Source organism: Miscanthus floridulus, chromosome 16 (genome assembly GCF_019320115.1).
Source record: "Miscanthus floridulus cultivar M001 chromosome 16, ASM1932011v1, whole genome shotgun sequence".
Taxonomy (NCBI): domain Eukaryota; kingdom Viridiplantae; phylum Streptophyta; class Magnoliopsida; order Poales; family Poaceae; genus Miscanthus; species Miscanthus floridulus.
In genome coordinates, this window is record NC_089595.1 from 95,769,855 (window position 1) to 95,782,273 (window position 12,419).

Consider the following 12,419-nt stretch of genomic DNA (forward strand, 5'->3'; position numbering starts at 1 on the left):
AGGCGGCCACTCGCACCGTTGAGGAACGGGGCTGGAGAGGCCATGGCTGAAGACGATGGCGTTCTTCCACCAGGCCTGGCCCCCGAGGGCGAGAACGATGACGACACCCATGACGACGCTGCGCGTTGTTCGGAATAGATCTCGGAGACGGCTATGCTCCGATAGATCTAGACGGCGGCGGTGGTGAAAGGGCGACGACGATTGGGACCACGGTCGGCTCCACCAGCTCTACTCCATCTGTTGCTGGTACTGGTACCTCTGTTGGTAAGCGTAAATCTGCTGTGTGAGCTGATTTTGATGAGATTTATGAGACTGTGAATGGAGTTAAGATTTGCACTAAAGCTACATGTAAAATATGTAAGAGTACTTTTGTGGCAGAACCGCCTAATCTAATACCTCCTAGGAGTACTTGTCTTCTATTAGACACTAAGTACCTAAGGAAAGACACCAAATTACGTAGTTTCGTCGAGCACACCTCAAGAGAGAACCCGAAAATCCATATTTTTCCATCAGGATCACAAATGAGAGAATAAAGCTTACATCATTCTTAACCATTTCTTACATCACTTTTCATGTAACATCAGAGTGTAATATTTATTATTTATAATAACGGAATATGAACATGTTATCAGAGTTATGAACAATTTAATTTAATAGCGGAATATAGACATGCGATTAGAGTTACAGCGAAAATAAATAACTACTCATGACATGATGATACATTGATATATAAACTATAACAACAGATTATAACACTTCTATTTATAAAAAAATTTAGTGAGCGTTATAAATAAAAACTATGAGCGCATCGTAAAGGAATCCTCTCTAAGTCCACCAGAAGGAATCCACGTCCAAGGATCAGCTCTAGCATCCACCTGTCATCTATAACAGAGAAAAATAAAAACCCTGAGTACTCAATTATACTCAACAAGACTTACCCGACACGAGGAAAGAAAAGACTCCAAAGATATACAAGGCTATCTGGTTTGTGGGTTTAGAGCATATGCAGAAGCATTACTAAAAGTACGTCCTTATATTCTATTTTATTAGCAGTTAATATTGGTTCATTAACTAACCATTCTATCGGCCTGTTCGCTGGTTGGTTTCTGGGCTGGTAGGTGCTGGTTTATTGTGAGAGGAAAATACTGTTGGCTGGTTGGTTTAGGTTGGCTGAAACCAACAAGCGAACAGGCTATATGTAAGCACATGTGCTACTTTTAAGCGATCACAACGAGATATTTCGAGAGAGCTGAGAGAGAGAATTGGGTAACAGAGAGAGACGGAGGCAGAGCAAGAAGAGTATAGGTACGCATTTTGGAAAAAAATAAAATGGATACGGGTTCTACAGCAGGCTGGATTGGTGCGGGTAGCGGTTCGCACGGAGCCATGTGGGCTGAAGCAGAACAACGAAACAGGCCACACAACAAGAAGCCAGCCCAAAAAAAATTGACCGATGATGAAAAACATAATCAGCCGACTGACAAATAGAAATTTCGAAAAATCTCTCAACTCATCAAATTGTTTAAATTACCTTCTTATCGGGAAAAAATAGTGTTCAAGGTGATTTAGTCTTTTATAAACTTAAAAAATCTAGTCAAGAACTAATAAAGTTTTAAACCACGAAAAATATCTCTAAACTCATAAAAAATAGAATAATTCAAGAGATGGATTGGGATAAGCAAACTAAAATAGAATATTTAGAAATCATGAAAATATCTTTAGAAGCTTCCAGAAAGTTTGATTTATCTCTAGAGAAAGGGAAATACCTAGAAAAATTTGGGAAATTTTCAAAGTATTATAATTGATGTCTAAATGGACTGTAAAACATTTTAGAACAAAAAAAAAGAGATGAAACCAGCAGAAATACAACATACATTTAATGTTGAATACAGGTCGGTTTAAGTGGCACAAGAGGGAGCTTCTAAAGTGAATTTTGCTCCCTGGGAGCGATTGAAACCTTAGTTGTAAAGATGGCAACGAGTAAAATACCCGCGGATACAGGTATCACAAACCCGCACCCGCGAGAATATTTCTGTGCCCGCGCCCGCGTCCGCCACCCGTCACGGGCAGCATAATGCGCCCGCGCCCGCAATCCGCGGGCATGCCTTACCCGCGGGCATGCCCGCATACCCGCCAACCTCAAAACAGTGAGAAATAGGATAGTAGAATTGTAGAAACAGACGCATCCATATATACATCTTCCATCAAATTCAAACATGTAGGCATCAATTTGAGCAAAATCAAATCCATGGCGTCGAAATAGGCATCAATTTAAGCAAGATTGATTTCTTATATGCTGATTCGCAACAAATATTTGCTAGTTCCCATGTCACAAAATCCAAAGAAAATATCAAACATAAATAAACAAGAATCTCTCAATCGTAAGCTTCTTGCATCATGCACCATCCATCACTCACGGGACTTCAAGATGCGACAAGAAAAGGCACTGCATCTACGGCTTGGGGATTAGGAAGCAGCGAGAAGGGCTGCGAGCCAGCAGCTTGCGAGCGAGCGAGACGAGAAAGGGAGCGCGAACGTTGACCGCATGCCGACCACGCGACTGGATCTGGGGTGGATCTGAGCTGGAGGAGGTGCGAGTGGGGATGGGAACTAGAGAGGAGGTGTGTGCCGCGACCGCGCGTCTGCTCCGACCTACGACGCCGGGAGCTGGAGAGGAGGCGGAGGGCCGGCCGGCCGGTAAGCGCAACGCCGCGACCACGAGTTGGGGACTGGGGAGGTGAGGTCGCGACCGAGGGACAGTGGCCGCGTGTGGCGTGTGGGAAGTGGGATGGGGATGAATGAAACCCTAGGATCCGAAGAATATATACATCTTTTGCAATTGGCCCTACATGTCAGAGCGGGTTCGGCGGGTTTACGAGCATGGATATGCTATTTTCCTACCCGCCTATCTTTGCCCGTTGGGTTCAAAACTGTACCCGCACCCGTACCCGCGGGCACAAATTAGCGCCCGTATCCGCGCCCGTCGGGTCTGGCGCCCACGGGTACGCGGGTTTTTAGTGCCCGCTGCCATCTTTACTTAGTTGTAGGTGTAAAATAAGTTTGGAGGGAACTTTGAAAAGATCCTGCAGTGAAACCAGCCATACATCTAAAAAATGTTATATAAGCCTTACTAACTCTGACAAATAGGAATCACGACTTGAGATGAAAATGAAAGTGCGCAACTTATGAAAAGTGTAAAATTGATATATCAGTCATACTTACGGTTAAGAGTGAGTTCGGACTTCTTTATGATTAGATGGGCTCTTAGTGGTTGGTTGGTTGGTTCAGATGAAACTTGGATGGAGTCCAAGTGTTGGTGTGGTTTGGTTCTCTATGGAGATCCCGATTCTCACCTAGTAACTTGGTGCTAACTATTTAACCTAAATTAGGATGTTTCGTTTAAGTGTTTATGTGAAACCTTATAAGTCTTTCCTTGGATTAAGCCTCATGCTATATTATACTACACTCGTGAAATACATTTCAATGTACTCATCCTTTTTTTTTTTGTCCCCTTTCTACCCGCAGAGCCGTTCAAATTAGAAGATGGAGTTCCTTCAAAATGATGCTGATCGAGGCTAGGTTGATGTACCTCCGGTCGGCTGCCTGTGAAAGATGGAAGACCATGTTCCACTAAAAGTCTACGATGTAATTTTCCTTTAGATTATCGGGTTAGTTTATAATAAAGTTATCAATTTTGTAATAAACAATGTAATGTATCGTTGATACTGTCGTAAACTAATCCTGACTTATATGTGATTTGCATTCGGTTTGTCTTTAAAACTAGGTGTGACAAGTTGTGAAGCTCTCGACAAAAAGTCAAGATTTTTAGAGATCGATTGATTGAGTTTTGACATTTTTATTCCGATGCCTGTAGTTGAAAACTGCAAAGACATTGCGATACTCAGTGCCGCCTTCGTTCATCTCTAATCACTTCCTTATCTTTTTTAGCCTAGTTTCTATGGTACGTAGCCGCTGTGATTATGAAATTTTTGCTAGTGCTTCTGAAGAGGGTCATGTGTTGTTTCGAGATATAGGCTGCTCTCTCTTGTTTCTAAGAAGAGAAACAGTTTAGGCTCCCGTTCACTCTACTTCGATCGTCGTTCGGTTCTTTAAATTGAAGTTTGTTATTAGAATATATATCGAATTGTCAATGTTCCCGAGGGCCGGTGTTGTCCACTTTGTCTTGGACCAACCTATATAGCCCATGTAACATCCGAACAATTCGGGAGTAGAAAGCTTGCATGCGTACGTCCATCGACATTCCAACGTGATCTTGTTAGAGTAAATAGCAAGAGTACCACATTGTGTACTTACGTGGGGTGTTAGTTCTGTATACCATATATAATTAGCCCATGAGGCCCAATACAATACAACACAATCTCCACCAATTATATTCTCCTTCACGCCGGGCCGCCGCCGCCTCGTCCCCGGACTCGTCGCTGGCTGTCGTCGTCAACACCTTCCGGATCTTCGTCGCATGGAGGCAGATGGATCTCACCCCGTCCCGTGCCGCCGTGGTGGCGGCCGGGCCCGACCACACGCCCTGACCCTGCGCTGCCATGGAGGCAGCCAGATCTAGCGTGTCGCTGCTGTTGGGCGGATCTACCCATCTCCACCACGTCGATCCGCGTCGGCGCTTTCGACCTCGTGCGACCTCGCGTGACTGCGACCCGCCGTGCGCCCCGCCCCGTCCGACTCCAGCAGCTCGTGCCGCGAGCCGGGACGAGCCGCGCTGAGGTGCACTGTTGCCGGGGTACACCCGATCCGTTGCTGCTGTATCTTTTTTGGTTTGCCCGATCACTGATCGGGATTGAGTCGCCCATCGCCGAGTACTATGCGCATCTTCTCCGAGCAACAGGGCTGCTGGCTTGCTGCCTGTCGCCTCGTCGGGCTGCAGCACCGCCGCCCGTGTGTCCGCTTCGCCGTTGCATCTACATCGCCGTCCACTGTGCATCGACGACTGTACTGCGCACTCTTTGCTACGCCATCCGTCTGCACAAGGTCTTCGTCCTGCTGATTGGGTCTTCGTCATCGAGCTGCCGCTACCCACGCCGTCGCTGAGCCATGCTCGCCGGTCGCACCCCTCGCATCGTCGCTGAGCCCTGCTCGCCGATGCGTCTGCTCTCGCACTGCTTCTACTTCGTCCAGCACAACCACGTCGACAGCATCACCGTGGTTGCTACCTTGTACGCCCGGTATTGGCAACACCGACGCGTGCTTTCGTCCCCGATGCGTTGCTGGGACTGGCAAACCCAGCCCACGCCTCGGCGCACAGGTGGCTTGACTGCATCGACTTCGGCATCGACCCTCCCGTTCCTACCCCGTCTGCCTCGACTGCGTCGTCGCCTTTCTTCTACGTCTACGACGGCCTTGACTGCGTTGACTTCGGCGTCGCCCCCTTCCACGACGACTGCCTCGACGCGTCTCCGTCATCATCATGGTGCCCCTCGCGCGCCTGCAGCTCCATCGACATGGCAACCCGACCACAACTACGCCGACCTCGGCCATCTTCAGCACGGCTTCTTCGACCACGGCTATTGCGCCCTCACGCTCGGCTACCTCGACATCGGCACAAAGGGCTACCGCCTTGCATGAGGACTCATCGGCTTCTTCTCCAGCCACAGCATACGCGACGCATCAACTGTTATGACTGCGGGGGAATGTCAGCTTTGTCAGCTTCTTCTCCAGTCTCACCGTTTGTAGCGCTCCCGCTGTGACTGCGGGGGGATGTTAGAGTAAATAGGAATAGTACCACATTGTGTACTCACGTGAGGTGTTAGTCCTGTATACCCTATATAATTAGCCCATGAGGCCCAATACAATAACACAATCTCCACCAATTATATTCTCCTTCAGATCTGACACGACAAACCATGCGATCCATTGGATGCTCGCAACGATTGTGGAGCTCGTGTTGCCCACGCCCACGCTTTTGCCTGGCGATCGTGTCGACTTTAGTTCGCAATGCATCCTCCCGATACGAGCCGACTAGAGTAAAGCGTTGTTCACACGGCCGGCCAGGACCAGGAAGCCAGCTGCCAATGCGCCGTCGCTGTCCCCGCCGGCCCGCCGCCCCACCGGGCGCGCATAGCGCCGGTGGTTTCGCCGTCGGAACCGGCCGGTTTCCCAGCCCGGACCGATCGAGGCGCGCAGGTCTTCGGTTCGCCACTGCCGCGCCGTCGTGATCTCAGTACACGCACGTCCCTTTCCAGTCGCAATTCACAAGAGGCAAGTAAGCAACATGGCGCGCTCGGAGCCCGGCGGTGGGATCGACGAGATGTCGAGGTCGAGACCGCCGAGTCCGATCCGGCACATGGCGTTGCATGGCTTTTTCGGAGTGATCCGATCAACGAGACTGAGGGACGCGACTGCCCGGCCCTTCCCGTGCCGCCCGTCCGGCGGCCTCCCGGCCGGCTTGCCTGCCCTGTTCGCTTGAACAGTTGAACTTATCGGCCTGGCTTATCAGTCATGGTACAGTGTTTTTTCTCTCGCAGCAAATTAGCAAACATTATATTTCAGCTTGGCTTTTCAGCGAAGCAAACTGGGCTCTATCGGCGTCGTCGGAGCCTTTTCCTCTCCATCACGCACGCTGAAATGCACTGCGGCCTCACTACTGGTGCCGCTCCACCAGCGAGAACGAACGAAGCAAGTGCTGTACCCCCACCATTGGATTCACACGTGCGCGAAAGGGCAGAGAGAGGCAGACAACTCAGCATCAGGGCCATCATGTCCAGTGATTGAAGAACCTTCTTCCAGTGGCACACCTCGTCAGGTCAGGCCACACTACTCTTGGTGTGTGTTGCTCGGCAGGTCCCGTCCCCGGCGCAGATAGCTACTACCTGTGTGCTGCGGTGCGACGCCACGCATCCGTCGTCTCGACTCAAATGCTCGCCAATAAAGATGAAAACCCTGCACAGATGACATGCATGGATGCATGCATCTCTTTCTCATAATCTCATCTGTTGTAGTGTGCAGCACCTAACTTTGTGCAGCCGCAAAACACGGATGGGGGGCATGCATCAAATTGCAAGTGCGGGATCTTGCATTGTCAAAATCCTAATGTACAAACAAGTCACTACACTGCGGCAACAAAACACAAAGCTGTTCTTCATTCACAGCTCCGACTCGGATCGGAAGGTCATCATAGTTGTTTATTGGAGTAAGTCACTCTGCAGAGCCAAGTCAAATGTCGTTAATGGGCATGCAACAAGAGTTCTCAAACGCTTTCTTTCCTGAAATGCAGAGTTTTGGTGCAATCGAGTGCCGCACAGGTCACCCTGCACTGTACTTTTTTTTTCAGTTGACATCGCTAAAGCTTTCCGAAACGTACACGGAGCACGATGGCATGAATGAACTTGGGTCAGATGGGCAAAATATCTAGGCGCGCCCCGCAGCCAAAATAAAAAGGACTGGACTGGATCTTGTTGGGAACTGTTTTTTTTTTATGTAGTGAGCGCCGGTAGTGCATGCCCAATTAGGGTTGATGAGTTTTCATAAAAGACTAGCACAAGGTCGAGTGGTGATCGACCTGCCAACTTCCACTTGTGGCGTCTCAAACGAAAACTGTGAACGCAGCAGCAAGGCACGAAACCAGAATTATTGTTCAATGTTGTACTATAGAAACCGGAAAGAAAATCCTTCGCACCGAGAAAATAGTTAAGAAGAAAATAGTTCACCTTCAAAAAAAGAGAAGAAAATAGTTGATTGATGGGCACCACTCAATTCTAGATGACGAGTCTACTGACTTTTTTCACCAACTCTTTTTTCGTCCTAAAATATAAGAAATTTAAAGTTGTCTTAGATTAAACTACTTCTAGTTTGACCGAATTTATAAAAAGAATAACAATATCTATGATATTAAATGATAATAATTATATGAATATTATAAATGTAGTTTTAAAATTACCTCTTTAATGTGTTAGATGTTAATATTCTTTGTTATTTATAAATCTGGTCAAGCTTAAGATAATTTATTTATGAAAAGCTGAGGTCCCTTATACTTTAGAATGGAAGGCAGTAAAGAACACTAGCTAGCTTCTACTTAGCTATGTACACTCATTGCTAATCTATCAGTCTATTTATATAGTAGTTAGCTCACCTATAGTCCATTTATTTTTCTCACGAAGTTTTTTTTAGTTCTTGTGTATAAGTTAGGTTATAAACTTACAGCTAGTTTCACTTCTCTCTCTTTCCCTGTCTCCAGCACCACAAAATACAACCCATCTGCAGCCCTTTACTACACCTGTTCTTAATAATTTGGGAAGGCATGTGAGCACTTTATATATTCTTAGTTATCTTGTAGTACTTATGTATCGAATTACTCGAGAAATTTCGTACTTGTTTCAACGTGGCTTACCCTAGGATAAAACATCTAGATCCACCATTATTCTCAATTGACATGGACATAAAAAAACTCACCGGAGAGGAAGATAAAGCGATAATTGTATTATTATCCTAAAAATCACATACTCATGACCCAAATACACCATCAATGCTCAGCTCAGCTATGCTAAATAGAGCCTTAGGATAATCTCAGTAGAAGTTTTTTGAGTTTCATTTGCATTTAATAACCTGCCACATTGACATTTTTGACAACATGACTATCAGTCTGTTCGATCGTTGGTTTCAGCCAGGGCTTATCAGCCAGCCAACAGTGTTTTTCTCTCACAACAAACCAGCACCAGCCGGCCTTATCAGCCTAGAAACCAACCAGCGAACAGGCTCTATGTTTTATGAGGAGAAAGAAGTGAATTTCGTGGGAATGAAAACTCTATTGAGGTGATTGCCAACTCTATACAAGTTATAGAATTAAATGTCAATGAAACACTAAAATGAAACTTTGCATTGAGAGTGAGAGTTTCATTTTATTTTGCATGATATGTCAGTCTTAGAAACTTACTGGGACTGACCTTAGTTTGGGATGGCCCCAGATAAGGATGCATGTATCACAACATGAAATAAGCCATTCAACTGGCGACACGCCTACCGGTGGTTAGAATTTATATAAAAAAGAAGAAAAAAAAAACAGGCGAGGTAAATGCAGGACATATGTGCATAATGATTTCCCTGGAAGCCGTACGTTTGCCGCATGAATGCTGTGATGCAAGCAGCGAATGTTGCTGATCGAGACTAATTATCTGGTTAATTAAGCCCGCTTTAGCCTGGGAAAAAAACATTATTTGCTGTCATAGACAGACAACAGTGTAATTGTGCTGTGCTATTAGGAGGTCATGATATAAATAAACACGGAAGTCCGATCCCTTGCACTTGCACACACGCTATGTATAGATAGATATATGTGGGGACTCATCGAGCTACAAGTCGGCATCATCAAGCTGCCGAGGCAGGAAGAACGAGCAAGTAACAAAAAGTGCAGAGTAAATGGCATCACAGTCCGTCTGTGCTGGGAGGATGCCCTCACAAATAAGCAAGGAGGACAGGAGTCTTCAAGATGTAAATTATGGATCCAGGCGTTGCAGATTTAGACAGACAAAAGTACAGCTATGAACCAGAGTGGCATAGCATAGTCCCGCTGTCCAGCTCCAAGATCTTATAACCAATGACAGTATATCGCACGACTTATTCAGTTCAACTTAACTAAAACAGGGTACCATTATAATTTGCTGGCAGGGGTTGCCTTCTTTTAAGTGTCGTTATAGTATTCATGCCTAACGAGCCTTCTAACGTATAACTATGTTTTATAAAAAAAATATTTTAACAATATTTATATCTCTAATAAATTTATTTTAAAAATAGATTTTATAATCTATCGTCTAACGACATTAATTATGTACCATGGATATTAATATATTTTTTGCATATATCTTGTTAAAATTAAATACGTTTGACCTTTTTTGGGAGTGAGAAGTTCAGATAAAAGGATGTACATACTCAGTAATCACATCGTGACATCGATTTACCGACGACTGTGTTGTGGTCAATTGGCATTCTGTCCGCGGTTAGTGCCGTGCGGACCCACACAGAACATTTCACCTTCCGAAAAAAGCCGGTAACATTTAAGATTTAGGACATTTTAGCCGGACCGAGTGGACGCCAGTGAGCCTAGCAACGGCGTGGTCCAACTATAAAACCCGCGGCACCACCCGGCGTCATCCCCATCGCAGTTTCAGAGTTCGTTCCTGGCACCTCGTTCGTTCCAAGTTTCGCGACCGAGATACCCCTACTCGCTCTCGAGCAGGCAGAATGGAGCGCCACGCCGAGAAACCGCTCCTCGTGCTCCTCGTGCTGTCCTGCCTCCTCCTCCTCACCCTCGTCTCCGGCGTCCCCACGCCAAGTGAGCCTCGGCCATCGGCCTTCGCTAGCTCCCCGCTGCTGATTCCTTTCTCGGTTGCTGATTTTGTTCGTGCTATTGCAGGAAGCCTGCGGCTGGGGATGGGGATGGGGAGCCAGCAGCAGTACCCGCCGGCTCTAAAGCTCAGTTCTTCTCAGGTACTGCTAATCGGCTGTTTTCCTCTGATCTCCCGCGTACCCTGCGTCCTCGCTTGCTGCTGTGTTTCCCTCTTGATTTACAGAACTGTCAGCGAAAGTTCAGAGGTTAAAATTAATTAATTCATCGTTGGTGGATTTGCTTGTCATCTACTAGATCTGATGATGACTTTATGTTGGCACACAGGAGACGGCGATCGCGGCGGCGATGAACACTGGGCAGGCCGGCGGCGAGGATGGTCGTGGAGGTGAACGACTACCAACCGTCTGGCCCCAACAACCGCCATGACCCACCCAAGGGTCCCGGAAGAGCTTGAACGGAGCTCGGCTGGACGACCCAATAATCCTTCTCCTTCGTCGGCTTTACCAGTAGTACAAAGTGATTTGCTAGTGCTCCTGTGTTCTAGTAGAAATTAAGGTAGAAGCAAAATTACCTAGTTATTATATATACACACACACACACACACACAGGCCGCGTGTGTATGGCTTTGGAAGCGCATCGGTTGCTTGTTGTTGTGATTAGGTTGCTGTTCGATCGTCAGGACTGCATGCAGATGTGTCGGATCCAGCACATTGAGAATTTGAGATTGTTCGGCTTCTGTTCCTCCATCAGCAAAAGCACTAGTTCGAGGCGCAGCATCGTTTAGCAGTGTGTGTGGGGGGGGGCGGGGGGGGGGGGGGGGGGGGGCATGCTGATGCAGCATCATTGCTCCCTCCACCGCCTCATCTTTTGTTGCGTCACGGCTGCTGCCGCCGCCGCCCGTGACAAGCTAGTACGCGTGCGCTGCTGCTACTGCAGCCTGCAGGGGAGGCGAGGCGAGGCGACGTCGAGCTGCGCCTGCGCGTTACTATCCAGCGAATTTTTCCGTGATCCCACTAATACCTGACTCGTGAACAACCTCTTCTCTTCGCCGAGCTAGAAACCCCGACCGAACACGAACACGGCCACGTCCACGCCACACGGGCGCCGCTCTGCTCCGCTCGTGTCCCCCTGGCCCCCGCCGCGATGTGAGGGGAGGTGGCGTCTGGCGTCTGGCGTCTGGCGAGATGCGGCTCTGACTTGGGCGGGAGAGCGACGCCTCGCCTCGTGACCTCGTGTGTGTCGTTTCCTCCTGTCCGATCGCTGGGGTCCTCCGCGCACCGCCCTGTGCGCTGACGCCTGACGGAGAGAGCGGGGGGACCCGGTGACGGAGCCACAGGAGCTTTGACATGACGGCACGAGCACCGACGCTACGCGCCGCTCCTGGCTTTGACTTGGTGCTCCTGCCTGCGCGCCCGTGAGGCCGTGATCGCGAGCTCTGCACAAGATGCGCCGGCCCAGCACGCGTCGCTGGCCGAGGGCGGCGGGGGCGAAAACGACGCACTGGAGAGCTGACATGTGGAGGGGACGGACGCAGCGCTGCAACGGCCACTCGCTTCTGCCTTCCTTGGTCCTTCTTCCAACCTTGGAGATAAGCGAAGATCCGATGAGATCCTATGCTAGATGGAGTCCACGTCGCATTTGGGGGTTAGCCATTTTGGTCCCTCGATTACGAAGATGATCGTTTTAACTAATAGTGCTATAACGTCATGTTTCTTTTTTCTCTCTCTCTTTTGAATGTACTCCGTATGCAGTAGATATGCACACGCATGTATATTGATCCCTATAAAACCACATGCAAATGTTACCTCTATAAACATCTTTAAAAGATTCTATGCTAGATAGCCATCTGCAGACCTAAGATTTTGTCAAAGGATATGACCTACAAAATTTTACATGTACTTTAGTAAAATTCGTTTAGCAATTCATTACAAATTAATAAGATATGCCCTACAATTTAGGTATATAAATGCTCCCTCCGTAAAAAAAACGATATTCTATGATTTAAAACTTATCTAAAAAATCTCAGAACATCACTTTCTTTTGGGACGGAGAGAGTATTAATAACATACTAAGTTAAGATTCAACAAATTAATCTCGATACTTCCATATT

The 12,419-nt window shown here is 47.5% G+C and overlaps 1 pseudogene; it reads left to right on the plus strand.

Annotated features, from left to right (window-relative positions):
* The first annotated feature begins 10,123 nt into the window (after positions 1–10,123).
* LOC136514022 (uncharacterized) lies at positions 10,124–11,055 on the plus strand (annotated as a pseudogene).
* The last annotated feature ends 1,364 nt before the right edge of the window (positions 11,056–12,419 follow it).